The sequence below is a fragment of the Topomyia yanbarensis genome, chromosome 3 (assembly GCF_030247195.1).
Source record: "Topomyia yanbarensis strain Yona2022 chromosome 3, ASM3024719v1, whole genome shotgun sequence".
NCBI classification, from domain to species: Eukaryota; Metazoa; Arthropoda; class Insecta; order Diptera; family Culicidae; genus Topomyia; species Topomyia yanbarensis.
In genome coordinates this window covers 66,684,678-66,699,108 of record NC_080672.1, presented here as the reverse complement: position 1 = coordinate 66,699,108, position 14,431 = coordinate 66,684,678, and the positions used below count along the sequence as shown (strand labels likewise).

The following is a 14,431-nucleotide window of genomic DNA, read 5'->3' as shown; positions in this document are numbered from 1 at the left end:
AGGAAAATGCAACAAATTCTTTGAAATGTTTTGACTCACACCCCGCAGAAAAGTTTTGGCTTAAAAACAAGTTTGCAAGTAACGCCAATGGTTGGCATGTTCGGATGCAACCCAAGAACGAATCTTTTGCTTTATCCAAAACTTTCAAGCGCCCATTGGATCGATTCGGTTGTCGAAACCATACGAGCAAATGCTCAATAATCAGAACTACCTGAAAAGAACTCAGGGACAATCGTCTGTGATGGCTCCGTACAACCTGTAAAGTGTGTGTCAAAAGACAATTGAGGACTTCATTTTCGTCAGACGAGTATTCACATTCACTTTTAGAGTCAAGCAATTTCGGAATTTCGCCAAGGTGTAGAAGCACGCATAACTCGAAGCGAACAAGCTGCTACATAGAATGAGATTATTTTGTCCGTGACCACATCCAAGTCACTTGGAGCTTCAATCGTTGAATACCTGTAAAACCTAATCGCCAATCCCTCTTCGCAGATGTCCCAGTTCGTAAATTTATGATTATGGTATGTAACCACATCTAGGTATACATTTAAATGATCAAAGTTGAATTATTTATGATTAAATAACGGCGGTTCCAACTCATTCTGATGAGCCAGTTTGCCAACTCATGTGTAATACCACCAGAGCAGATAGCTACATCTAACACCTTTTCCCTGCCAGATTGTGCAAATGTTGGGCAATTTCCTTTATCGAGTATATGCAGATTGGTGCTACTCAAGTATTCCATCAATTCAGTGTTTCTCAAGTTGATATCTGAGATGCCCCCAATTATGTTGTGGGTTGTGTTATGAGTGGAAACCCATCTCTATCAAAGTATGGTATCGCTTTTGGAAGCTTCGAATGATTCATTATGCGGAAAATATGCTGAACATCCTGTTAAATTAAAACCCCGTTACAGAAGCGGAGCGCTTATTGCGAGATCAAATATGTAACGTGGAATATAGTTCGGGTAATTTGCATTTGATCGAAATGTCAAAACATCCCGACTCCTGTAGTAGAAGACAAAGGGATAAGTCATCGAGTAATTTTTAGCTTGCTCACATGATCCTTTTCCACGCCTTCCTATACTTTCGTCTTTCAAATCCTTGCTCTGATTTGAGTATTATGGCTCCGAATAAACCTTTTATATCTTCCAGTCTCCTGCTAAATGAATGTCGTTAGAATACACAAAAAGGACAATTTTAAAGTTCATTCTATTCATTTCCACCATATACGGAATGTTGTATTAAAAGATTCAACAGTACAATCGCTATATAAACTTTTTTTTTATTTTGATTATAAAGGTTTTTACCTTAGAGTCATTCGCCTCTTTGTCGGGTTAGAGAAATCTTATGAGAAAAATCTCTAACCCTATTTGCGGGGTTGGAAATTGAACCCAGGTGAGCTGCGTACAAGGCAATCGATTTACCAAGTACGCTATCTCCACCCCATATATATAAACTTTTGTTTGAAGTACCAACAAATCAAAATCCCCGTACACGCTGAAGGTAATGCAATCGATCTTCAACTACACGATCTGTCTCCGGAAACACCCGGTGCCGATTTTAATAAATTTATGGAATCAAAGATTTTGTGCAGGCAGCGGTGTTCGAGTGGTGAAAATACAGTTGCCACTCTATTCCTTCCTTCGTAACTCTGCTACCTTGATTTGCCTATTGTGACCACACTGTGTACTTATGATGATCAATCTCCCACGTGTAAATACAATAGACTGCTCAGGAAAAATAGGAATTTTTGAAAACTCAATCGGCCCATGCTACTACAAATTTGAGCTAATCCGGACGAGGCTAGCTACCGAACCAACGTGTTCATAGTTCGTATCGGATTCTTCGACAATTTACATCGAGAAAGTGCACTAAGTTAAATTTTCACCGCTACATGGCACTGTATGCATCAATTTAACACTGCAAGTGAAAATAGGAAAGATAATTTTAATACCTATAATTTTGTCGAAGACTGTAAATCAATCCAACTTCCTTAGAAGAAGTAATAAATTTTTTAATGAAGTAAGAGTCAGTTTTGCATGGGCCTAATAGCACATGGTGGTGAATCAGTAGTCGAAGCCCACGAACTTTATTGTTTTGCGAAATAATAGATGGGTTTAATTGAATAGTATGTATGGAACTATTTTAGACAGGATATGAGTCATCTTTCGAGTACACAATTTTAGTTCCATATTTCATAGTATAGAGGACAACAACACTAACTTGAGAAGTTAGTGTTAGCGCCCTATATGCGGTGAAATGTAGAACTAAATTAGATATCCTGGAAACTGCACACGACGATATTGATGAAGTTCGATGGCGAGGGAATAGACGACGAAACCCACATAAAGGCAGACTGCGGCGGAACGGCAACCAGAGAAGGATTCTATCACCTAGCAAATTAAACTGTCGAAGATTTCTAAGAAATGTCTAGTTTGTTAGGTTGTCTGTACCTGCAGTTTGAGAAGCGAGATTTTCATTGGAACCTTTTTTTTTTGCGCGGATTTCGCAAAAATATTCTAAGCCCTTTTGAATTCAAAAGACTTAGACTTTTTTCTGAAAAAAAATTCTGAGTTCCTTTAAATGCAATGAACTTGAAGAATTTTGGCAGGTTGCTTTAGGCGAATTTCACAATTACAACGGTTTTTGCAATAAATATTCAAAGTCCTTATGAATGCATTTTCGGAAAGATAGTAGAGACGGGTCTTGAAGACTCCTTATAGCTCGCACCTCAATAATTTCGGAATAGACTTGACGGGTAAGTGCCAGAAACTTATGTTTGACGACATTTTGAAATTCAGGGTGGCGACTTCCGGTTTAGCGAAATTCTCTATAATCCAATCAATATGGATATTTTCGGAATGGTCTCGACGAGCAGGTGCCAGAAATTCATTTTCGACACCATTTTGAAATCCAAGATGGCGACTTCCGGTTTAGTGAAATTCGCTATACCTCAATCAATATGGGTATTTTCGGAATGGTCTTGACGAATAGGTACCACTGCAAAAACCGTGCATATTGTGAAATCCGCGCAAAAAAACTGTCAAAATTGTTCTAAGTTCTTTGCATTTGAAAGGACTTAGAATATTTCTTTCAAAAAAAGTCTGTCTTTTGCATTCAAAAGAGTGTTAACTGGAAAATCCACGTGAAAAAACCGCAGTAATTCGAAAATCCGCGCAAAAAACATCGTAAAAAACCGCGTAAAAACTGTACTGTAATGACGGAAAACGGTCATTAAGTGGTTTGTCGCCAACAAGGTTCAGGTGATTTCCACCCATTAAAGTGGGTTGGCCATGTAGCGCGAGTGACTGAAAAAAGACCAACTAAATATTCAGTAGAGACTTAAAAGTGGTTGTCGACTACGGTGCAGTCCCACTCTCACTGGCTGTGTGCAATCGTAGAAGATGCGCGTCCGTAGGGGAGCTCGGGGCTAGTTGGCGGTTGGGGAAAGTTGGCGGTTGGGGAAAGTCTTTTCTCCCTTTCTATTAGACATAAAGTGCTGTCTCTCGTTGTGTACCTCAAGTAGTGTGAAACTCATTATCCATAATGTGTTTTGTTACAAAACGTTATGTTTTGTAGAAGCTGTAGGCAAAATTATGTTTTTGGGCAAACTTTGTAAATTTTCTTAATTTTAAACATTTTGTGTTATTTAGGGTGGTTTTTAATCTATTCCCCGAACAATTATATTTTTCGATAGTGCGTGAAAAGAGGTTTCAGCATCCCTATATACATTATACCTATTCATACCCAAAAGTAATTTTTTAAATCCTTTTTTATAAAATATGCAGTTGGGGTAAGTTGGTGGTAACACACACGGGGCAAGTTGGCGGTACTATTTATAGTTCAAAAATAGTCATCATATATTTTCATTTCTGGAATTTTCTTCAAAGTAAGAGAATCATTTTCTTGTGTCTCTCGTCAATGCAGGGGACAATTATTTCAGCCAATCGCCTGAAGAATTTCGAAAATTTGCTTTTGAATATAGAGTACGCATCGAAGTCAAAATGACGGGGTATTGAGACCAGAGTTAAAAATAATCGAAGCTCTTTTTTGACGGCTGAAAATGAACCTGATGCGACTCGTGGTGAATAGAAAAAATATTCATTTCACTGATTATCTACGCATATGTTTTCAAATGGCGACAAAGCATATAAAACATCAATTATCATCGCTTACATTATGCCAGGGCCTACTTTGATGCGTTTGATTCGTTGATGCACGGTCGCTTCGTGTTATAATCGAAGACGAATGAAAATCTGCATGGATAAATGGGCAATTTGTTCGTTTGACGTTTTCAGCTGCGTCACTGAATATTGAAAATGAATGTGGCTAAATATGATCAATTTTCATTCAATGAAATTGAATATTTGTAGCTCTGATTGAGACTGAAATATAATGAAAAGTGGCGAATACTATACAGTTTTATTGAAAAGACAATCGGCAATTTCATAAGGACCACTGATGTAATTGAATTTCCATTTGGTAGTCCTATTTTCTGGCCAAGTCCGCCAATTTACCCCATACATACCGCCAACTTACCCCGAGGCTGGGGTAAGTTGGCGGGTTTTCCGCGTCACATATTTTTGTCTCTAGAAATGAAGACTACGTATCAAACATTTTAATCAAATTCAGAGATGTTGCCAACAGTCTACTCTTTCATGCAACGTGTTATATTTTGCAAAATCTACCAAAATCAAAGCGGTAAAAAATAAAAACTGAAAACACCGCCAATTAGCCCCGGTCTCCCCTGCAAGGAAACTAGAGTGACGGCACAATATGAAGCATCCATTCTTTTAGAAGATTTCATGGAGCTCATTTTGTTAACATTATCGACACGTAGCTGTTTGATTCTCTTAGGTATAAAAAGTGGTCTGAGCTTATGAAGTGCTATGAACCAGTATCACGAAAGATGTAATAGCGTAGGATAACTGCATTTTCAGCTTACTCACATTATTGTCAATGCCAGTTTTTATATTGCCATACGAATATTGTAAATCTATCATAGTAAGCGGTGTGAAATAATAAAAAGCACTAATAGCAGACTTTGGCATAGATTTGAATACCTTCTTTATGTAGCAGCAAGCGTCTTTAATGAAATTTGTACTGTCTTTATTACATGATGAAACTGGGTGCAGGTGAGCGCGGAACTAATCCACATTTTTGTCTCAATAAATATTCCATCGTCACCAATAGAAGAGCATCTTGTACCACTTTAAATTAACTGCAACTCTGACGCCAATTCGTTGTGTCTTCTTATTAAAAATTAAATCCTGCATCACACTTATCGACCACCATTACACTGCCGCTATATCCATAATTATACCATATTCAATGGGATTTCCTATATCCATAGTATAATTATGCGTAGAAGAGCCGTTCGTATACAAAATATACTCCCATCTACAATGTATATATCTGAATACTTTCAGATTGATCCAATGTTTGGAAGTCAAGCTGTCAGTTGTCAAAATGTGGGTTCTACACTCCTAGATGGTTGGTTGATTACTGCAACCAAACAACTGGGATTTTTTTTGGTTGTTTCAAATTTCGTTAGAATAAAGATTTGTTTTTAATTTTAACATTCCCGATTTATCAATCAAAATTTTCCGATTTTTCGATAAAATGTGAGCTTCAGTTGAATTCTAAGGATAGTGACTAGTTCTTCATTCTTTTGGTTTGGAGCGGGGGGCTTAACCCCCAAGCTCACCCTTAGCTACGCCCCTACTTTTGAGACGCTAGATAAAAAGGTCTATTAAATGTTCTAAACAACTTTGCAGAAGGTCAAGCAAACTTAGGAGTTTTTTTTTTTTTTTATTCAATTCGTTTATTTGATAGGCACAAATGCGTTAGCTTGGCGGTGCCAAATTCTTTTGTTTTTACATTTTGGATATCTTAAAACTAGGAGGTTACAATGTTGAAATATTTTTTTTATACAAGAAAAAAAAGTTTACAGCTATCTTAAGACTAGAAATAAGATTCAATATACAAGAGAGGGCCAAAAGATTTTTTTATGAAAAATTTTAAAACAAGGGATTCAGTTTGATATACAAGAGGGGGAGTAATAGTATTTTACGAAATATTTTACAGTTATCTTAAAACTAACAAAAGGTGGAACAAATATTTATGAGAAATTTCACAGATATCTTAAAACTAGGGATACAATTCTATTTACAAGATGGAGGACAAGAGTTTCAATAAAGAGTAAAAATTACAGCTATCTTAAAACTAGGAATACAGAAATCAAATTTGATTTTTTAACGAAGACTTATGCTTGGTCAAGATATTTCAGAGGGGGGCCTATTTCCACATCAGTGTAGCAGCAGGTGTATCGAGGACAGGGGAGAGAAGACGTATATGGTGACAGGGAAAGAAGAGCAAAACTTGCAACTATCGCGCAAACGGGAGATCAGCGAAACAAATTTGCGCCTCAGTCTAGTAAGTCGTCGAGTACCGGGTTGGCGGATGGTATTATTCGGACCCGCGGGGAATCCTTAAAAAGTCATCGGACATCAAGTCGCTCTCGCTTCAGTTTCCTTCTATGCAGGCGTAGTGGTAAAGGCGACGGCGGTTACATAGTGGCACTCTGCAGCTGATCGGTTCCACAAGCAAGAGGAAATTTCTAAAAACAAGAAATAAAAGAGAGGGGCTAAATTGGGATATTTATCGTTTTAATGAAATTGTAAATAAGGGACATATAGGGGAGATCGCGATTTGCTAGCATATCCCGGACTGGGACATTGGGTGGTCTACCTCGGGCCCGAAGGGAATCCTTTAACAGAGACCTGGCGTCACAATACTCGGCACAAACCCAGACAACGTGGTCGATGTCGTGATAACCCTCGTCACAAGCGCACAGACTACTCTCCGCAAGCCCAATACGCCGCAAATGTGTATGCAACGTGTAGTGGTTAGACATGAGCCGGGACATTACACGAATAAAATCCCGACCCACATCCATCCCCCTGAACCAAGGCTTCGTTGATACCTTCGGGATAATGGAATGTAGCCATCGTCCAAGTTCACCATTGCTCCATGAGGTTTGCCAACTGTTGAGTGTCCTCTGACGACAAATACTAAAAAATTCGTTGAAGCAGATTGGTCTTTCGTATATGTCACCATTTAATGCGCCCACCTTTGCTAATGAGTCGGCCTTTTCATTGCCCGGGATAGAGCAATGAGAGGGGACCCAAACAAAGGTAATCTGGTAAGATTTTTCAGATAACGTATACAAGGACTCCCGTATCTTCCCCAGAAAATACGGGAATTGTTTTTTGGGCTTCATCGCACGAAGAGCCTCGATAGAGCTGAGGCTGTCCGAGATGATGAAGTAGTGATCTGTGGGCAGAGTGTCGATGATCCCAAGGGTGTACTGAATAGCAGCTAATTCTGCGACGTAAACTGAAGCGGGATCATTGAGCTTGAATGAAGCGGTGATAGTATTATTGAAGATACCGAAGCCAGTGGACCCATCGAGATTCGATCCGTCAGTGTAGAACATTTTGTCACAGTCGACTTCACGGAATTTATTATAAAATATATTGGGGATCACTTGTGGGAGTATATGGTCCGGTATTCCACGAATCTCTTCCTTCATGGATGTGTCGAAGAATACAGTAGAATCAGAAGTATCTAGAAAACGGGCATGGTTGGGATTATACGAAGAAGGATTGATGCTCTGTGCCATGTAGTCGAAGTACAAGGACATAAAACGGGTTTGAGAATTAAGCTCGACGAGTCTTTCGAAGTTTTCAATCACCAACGGGTTCAAGATATCGCATCGAATGAGCAATCGATATGAGAGTTCCCAAAATCGATTTTTCAACGGGAGAACGCCCGACAGCACTTCGAGACTCATCGTATGGGTCGACTGCATGCACCCTAAGGCGATACGCAAACAACGATACTGAATTCTTTCGAGTTTGATGAAATGTATGTTCGCCGCGAAGCGAAAGCAGAAGCATCCGTATTCCATTACCGACAGTATCGTTGTTTGATACAACCTAATTAGGTCTCCTGGGTGGGCACCCCACCATGTTCCAGTTATTGTCCGGAGAAAATTGATCCTTTGTTGGCATTTTTGTTTCAGATACCTAATGTGACATCCCCAGGTACCTTTCGAGTCGAACCAGACCCCGAGATATTTAAATGTGAAAACCTGGTTGATCGTTGCACCCATTAATAAAAGCTGGAGTTGCGCCGGCTCACGCTTCCTAGAAAAAACAACCAACTCAGTTTTCTCCGTGGAGAACTCAATACCCAGCTGAAGAGCCCAAGCAGACAAATTGTCCAAGGTATTTTGTAATGGTCCTTGCAAGTCGGCAGCTTTGGGCCCTGTAACAGAGACCACCCCGTCGTCTGCAAGTTGCCTTAGCGTGCATGAATTGACAAGACAATCGTCAATGTCATTCACGTAGAAATTGTAGAGCAGGGGACTTAGACATGAGCCCTGGGGAAGACCCATGTAGCTAAATCGCGATGTTGTTAAGTCGCCATGCGAAAAATGCATATGCTTCTCAGACAACAGGTTTAGCAAAAAGTTATTTAAAATCGGCGAAAGACCATGCTGATGCAGCTTCTCTGAAAGAACATTGATAGAAACTGAGTCAAAAGCCCCCTTAATATCCAAGAAGACTGATGCCATCTGCTCTTTGTTAGCATAGGCCATTTGGATTTCTGTAGAAAGCAACGCAAGGCAATCGTTCGTCCCTTTGCCTTTGCGGAAGCCAAATTGTGTATCTGACAGTAAGCCATTTGCTTCGACCCAATTGTCGAGGCGAAACAAGATCATTTTCTCGAACAACTTCCGGATACAGGAAAGCATTGCAATCGGTCGGTACGAGTTGTGGTCGGAGGCTGGTTTTCCCGGTTTTGCGATAGCGATGACCTTCACTTGCCTCCAGTCGTGAGGAACAATGTTACCCTCAAGGAACTTGTTAAATAAATTCAGCAAACGCCTTTTAGCAGAATCAGGCAGATTCTTCAACAAGTTGAATTTGATTCTGTCTAACCCCGGGGCGTTATTGTTGCACGATAAGAGGGCAAGTGAGAACTCCACCATCGAAAACGGTGTTTCGTTCGCGGTATCGTGAGGAGACGCGGCGTGGTATGTTTTCTGTACCGGGACAGAGTCCGGACAGATCTTCTTGGCGAAGGCGAATATCCAGCGGTTTGAATATTCCACGTTCTCGTTAATACTATTTCGGTTACGCATACGTCGAGCCGTACCCCAAAGAGTGCTCATCGCTGTTTCTCTCGTTAACCCGTCGACGAACCGGCGCCAATAACTGCGTTTCTTGGCTTTCATCAAACACTTCATTCGCTTTTCTAGCGACGCGTACTGTCGATAGCTATCGGGTAACCCGTCGTCCCGAAAGGCTTTATACGCAGTGGACTTTTCCGCGTACAGTTCTGAGCACTCTTTGTCCCACCACAGGGTGGGAGATCGTCCGTGGGTGTTCGCGCCCGGTACTGGTTTAGTCTGAGCTTGATTCGCACTGTCGAGAATCAAGCCAGCCAAAAACCTGTACTCTTCCTCCGGAGGAAGTTCTTGAATGGATTCGATTTTAGCGGATATCGCGGTCGCGTAACTCTTCCAATCAATGTTCCGTGTGAGGTCATATGAGACATTGATTGTTTATGATGGTCTTGAACCGTTGGCAATTGAAATTACGATAGGCAAATGGTCGCTACCGTGGGGATCAGGGATCACCTTCCACGTGCAATCTAACTGTAGCGAAGTCGAGCATAGAGATAAATCCAACGCGCTTGCGCGTGTTGGTGGTGTAGGAATCCGTGTCATTTCTCCCGTGTTTAAGATGGTCATGTTGAAATTGTCGCAAAGATCTTGGATTAATGTTGATCTGTTATCATCGTGAAGACCACCCCATACCGTACCGTGCGAGTTAAAGTCTCCTAGAACTAGCCGCGGTGCCGGTAGGAATTCCGTGATATTACAAAGCGTTCGGTTCCCTACCGACGCTCTAGGGGGAATGTAGATGGAAGCAATGCTAAGGTATTTGCTTTTGATCCTTATTTCACAAGCGACAACTTCAATGCCTGGTGTCGAAGGGAGGTTAATTCGGTTGAAAGAATAGCACTTTTTAATCCCCAAAAGTACTCCTCCATAGGGGTTTTCTCGATCCAGACGAATTATATTAAAGTCGTGGAAGTTGAGATTTATATCGGAAGTTAACCAAGTTTCACATAATGCGAAAACATCACATTTTAAACTATTTAGTAAAAATTTAAAGGAATCAATTTTCGGGAGGATACTTCTGCTGTTCCACTGTAGAACAGTGATCGAATCAGTGACCTCGTTCGATGACTTAGCCATCGAAGGATACGATCGCTGCAAGGAGGGGCCATTTAGTAGTCAACTGCTTCAAAAATGTTTGCACTATAGGGAGAAAACGTATCAGAAGGCTTTTAAGAGGATCGGTAACATTGAAAGCTGTGAAAATTAAGTCCACGATGTCAGAAAATTTCATTAGTCCATTACTGGACTGAGTGTCTGTTTGAAAAAGAGGGACACTTGGGGTTTCTGGTGTCCCTGGAAGTGGTGGGTACTCCTTGTTTGAATTAAAATTTCCAAATCCAGGAGCAGATTGCTTCGGCATTAGTGCAGCACTTCCGTTGGATTTATTAGATGTGGTTGGCGCACTCTCAGAGGAGGACACCTTGGGACCCTTACGGGGCAGTCTAGGGGAGGCAGGATTTCTCCGCTTCCTGGACTCCCCCGGGTTAACAAAAGATGTTCCCTCTTGTGGATTATCAGATTCTTGCTCAACAGGAGCCAAAAGAGCAAAGGAGTTTTCGGAAAGGACAGATGGCGAAGCATTCTTTAACATTTCTGCATAAGAGCGCTTCGAGCGTTCCTTGAGGGAGCGCTTAATTTTATCCCCGCGCTGTTTGTACGCAGGGCATGATTTAAGAGCATGCGGAGGGCCCCCGCAGTAAACACACTTTTCAGTGTCTTTGTCACAAGAGTCATCCTCATGCTCTCCACCGCACTTGCCACATCGTTTTTTATTGCCACAAAAGGTGGCTGTGTGGCCCAACTGTTTGCAGTTGCTGCAGTTCATTACCCGCGGTACAAACAGGCGTACAGGCAGGCGAACCCTATCCAGAAGGACATAATTTGGAAGAGACGATCCGGCGAAAGTCACCCGAAGCGAGGCTGATGGTATATAGGATTCTTTATCTCCAGCGAGCGTGTGCAATTTCTTGCAGTCTAATATTTTCACCGGCTTTAGTAGGGGGTTTTTAAAACAGCCAGCCCCATACTTCAGCACGTCCTCGCATGTCAAACTCGCCTCGGTTATGACCCCGTCGACCTCTACATCTACACACGGTACATACACCCTATAATGCTGCGTAAAGCGGGTACAGGAAGCAATCCCGTTTGCCTGTGCGAGGTCGCTAACAACAATTTTTAACTTATTCGCGCGAACCTTTGTAATCTGGGTCACGGCCGAGTAATGCTCTGTCAGATCACGTGATATTTTCAAAATATCAAATGATTTATTGGTGGTCCGGAAGTAAACCACAAATGGCCCAGTCGAGTTCTCTGGGTATGCTTTTAGGCGAGGGGGTTTGGTAGGAGGCTTATCAGGGGATGTTTCATCATCCATATTATCATCGGTGGGCTGACCGTCGAGGGACATTTTAGCGCGAGATCAGCACTTCGCGCAAAGAACGATAAAAAGAGCAGTAACGGAATGTATCAAGGGCAAAACAGAAAATAATAGTAGAAGGGAAACAGGTACTTATCTTTTCGATGCCGATGACCTTTGCTGGGACTGGCTGACAATACCAGCACGACACACTTTGTTTTCGAAACAAAGGCCTAGCAATCACAACTGGCTTTGACACTGCACTGAGCACTGGACACAATAAAAACTGAGCCGGGGAAGGCAACTGCAAAAGCACTAGCACACGTCTTATCCGAGCGCAAGTCGAACAACGAATGAAACTTAGGAGTTCTCATAGACAGTAATATTTGACGAGTTTTAAAAGGGTTTTGTAAGTAGCCTAATAAAACTCGATACCCCGAAAACCTGAAAACATAACTTCAACTTTTTTTCCTCTATCGATTATAGAACCATTTTGCATTATTTTTTCCAATTTTCCGAAAAACAAAACTCGGTATCAACTAGTTTAAGGCTGTTTTAATTGTGGAAGTGTTATTTGGTGCTGGATTACTCACTGGCGAAAAAGAAACATGTATGAATACCGACAAAGGGAAATAAGAAAAAAAGGCGAACGAGAAATTGTAAACACCGGTTACAAAAGAGGGTGGTGCGTCTATATCATTATGTCAATGAAAAATCAGATCCCCATCCATCTAGTTCCATCCGGTGTGTAGATCGAATACGCTGTCTGAAGACTTGAGGGATGTCACAAGGTATACTAGGAATACTAGTACCTAGTACGTTTTCTATGTGTCAATGACATATCAGTTCTTTTCAGGTCCATTACAGACGTACTGGAAGTATTATGATTCCATTGTCAATATATATTACTTCGATAGGCACTGGCACTGGAATTCGATTCAATGTTACTGCAGAGCACTTATAACTTTCACTTTCAAGGTCACAAAGCCACCGGCTGGCGAGTGCGAACCGATCGATAAATAAAATAAAACTCAGCTAATAAAATTTATCAAATATTGCAGTTACAACATTCACCTCTTCCTGGGATTGCTGGTAGGTACAATTCAACACATCACAACCAAAATGTTTCACTAAATCGCAAGCATCTGCCGCCGATCACTGCCGCACGCCAGCGGATGATGAATGCAAACCGACCGGTGGATGCTGTCGGAGCGATGACGGTTCAAAGATCGATGGCCACAAACACTCGCGTCTTCCCGGTGGTGAACTACACGCGCGAATAGATGTGCACAGGGAGTAGCTGCAATTTATGAACGATGCACGACCACGCTTTTCACGCCCGGCAGACCTCTCTGGCTATTATAGACTGCAACTTATCCCAGGGAAAAAAGGGGTGTAAGACCCCACACTGTCCAGGTTCACATAGCCAACGGTCAAATCCAGCGAAGAAAGAAAATCCACAAAAACAAAAATAATACAATATTTGAATAGCACAAAGACAGTGCTCGCGAGTCGCAGAATTTTCACCGCGATAACCGAGCCAGTTATTCCCGCGATGGTAAGACCCCGATGAACTAGACTTACAAGTTTGCCGCTTTGGCCGAGACTGACTCACGTTCAGTGTGTTAATATGCTTCGCACCGATCAACCGACCGACCGACGATCAATCCACTGGGGCTGAGAGTTTATGCTGACGGAAAAATGAACACACAGTAGCAACATATTTTGCGCTCCGTCCATTAATGGGGAGGCACTCACTCCCCAGAGTTGTCTTTGCACTCTTTCTCTCTCTCTCTCCCTATCGCTGGCTGTATCATGAATCAGGTTTGTGTTTTGAAACCGACAAGAAACTCACCAGGGCCGTCTTTGAAATATGGACTGCAGAAATAAAGGGGCCCAGAAATTTAAATCATTTGAACAATGGACAGTCCAGAAAAAAAAAGAATTTAAAAAAAGATGAGTGAGCAATGTCAGAGACATTACCGAAGTAAAGTAGAATACAATTGAGACTTTTGATAGGAATCCTGCAATTTTCACTATTTGAAACTGAAATAATTTTCTCTCCCTGCCATCTTTGTCTACCGTCCCTCCCCAGACTCTTATACCCAGAGGTAACACCCCTACCTCCCCCCCTCCACCCAAACATCTTCCCGAAGCATTAAGCTCTTCCGGTCTCTTCTCGTTTTAACTATTATATAATATAATCTCATTGAAAATGCCCAACTCTACTACCCACAAAAAATAGCTCTAATTACGAATCTTTTCAAAATTCAATCACGCCCTGTAGTTATTCATACTTTTAAGATAGTCGTAAAAATTGTCCCACTTAATTAAACATTATTTGCTCCAATAATCTCACTGATAAAAATGTCAAACCATATTGCCATAAAAACTAAGTGACCCCCCCTAATCTTATGAAAATCATATTACCCCCTTGTGCAGATATATAAGATAGCAATAAAATCTCATTAGTTTGATTTAAAAAAAAATCAATATGTAATCCCCTAGTTTTAAGTAATTTAAAATGTAAACCAAAACACATTTGGCACCTTTAAGCTAACGCAAACGGGCCTTATCAAATAAACGGATTGAATAAAAAAATAACTAATTGATGCATGTAAAATTGCGTAAATTATACGAAAACTTACATCGCAGATCATACAATAAGCTATGACCACAATACATATAGTGGTTCGTTGCAGGATGTTGTGTCCTGCACTTCGTCTATTTTCAACTCTCCAGATAGAGACGAGGATCGGACAGTGGCCAAGGAGGACACAGAGCAGTCCGGCGGAGCAACCGGTGGGTTGAAGGGCT

General features: G+C 41.3%; 1 protein-coding gene across 2 annotated transcripts in view; it reads right to left on the bottom strand.

The window, feature by feature from the left end:
• Nucleotides 1-13,205, bottom strand: part of LOC131686818 (unconventional myosin IC) — a 118,041-nt gene extending 104,836 nt beyond the window's left edge. For both annotated transcript variants that reach the window (XM_058970811.1, XM_058970812.1), the window contains exon 1: nucleotides 12,689-13,205. The gene's annotated coding sequence lies outside the window, so the exon portion shown is untranslated. The remainder of the gene's footprint in view (nucleotides 1-12,688) is intronic.
• Between the last annotated feature and the right edge of the window lie 1,226 nt (nucleotides 13,206-14,431).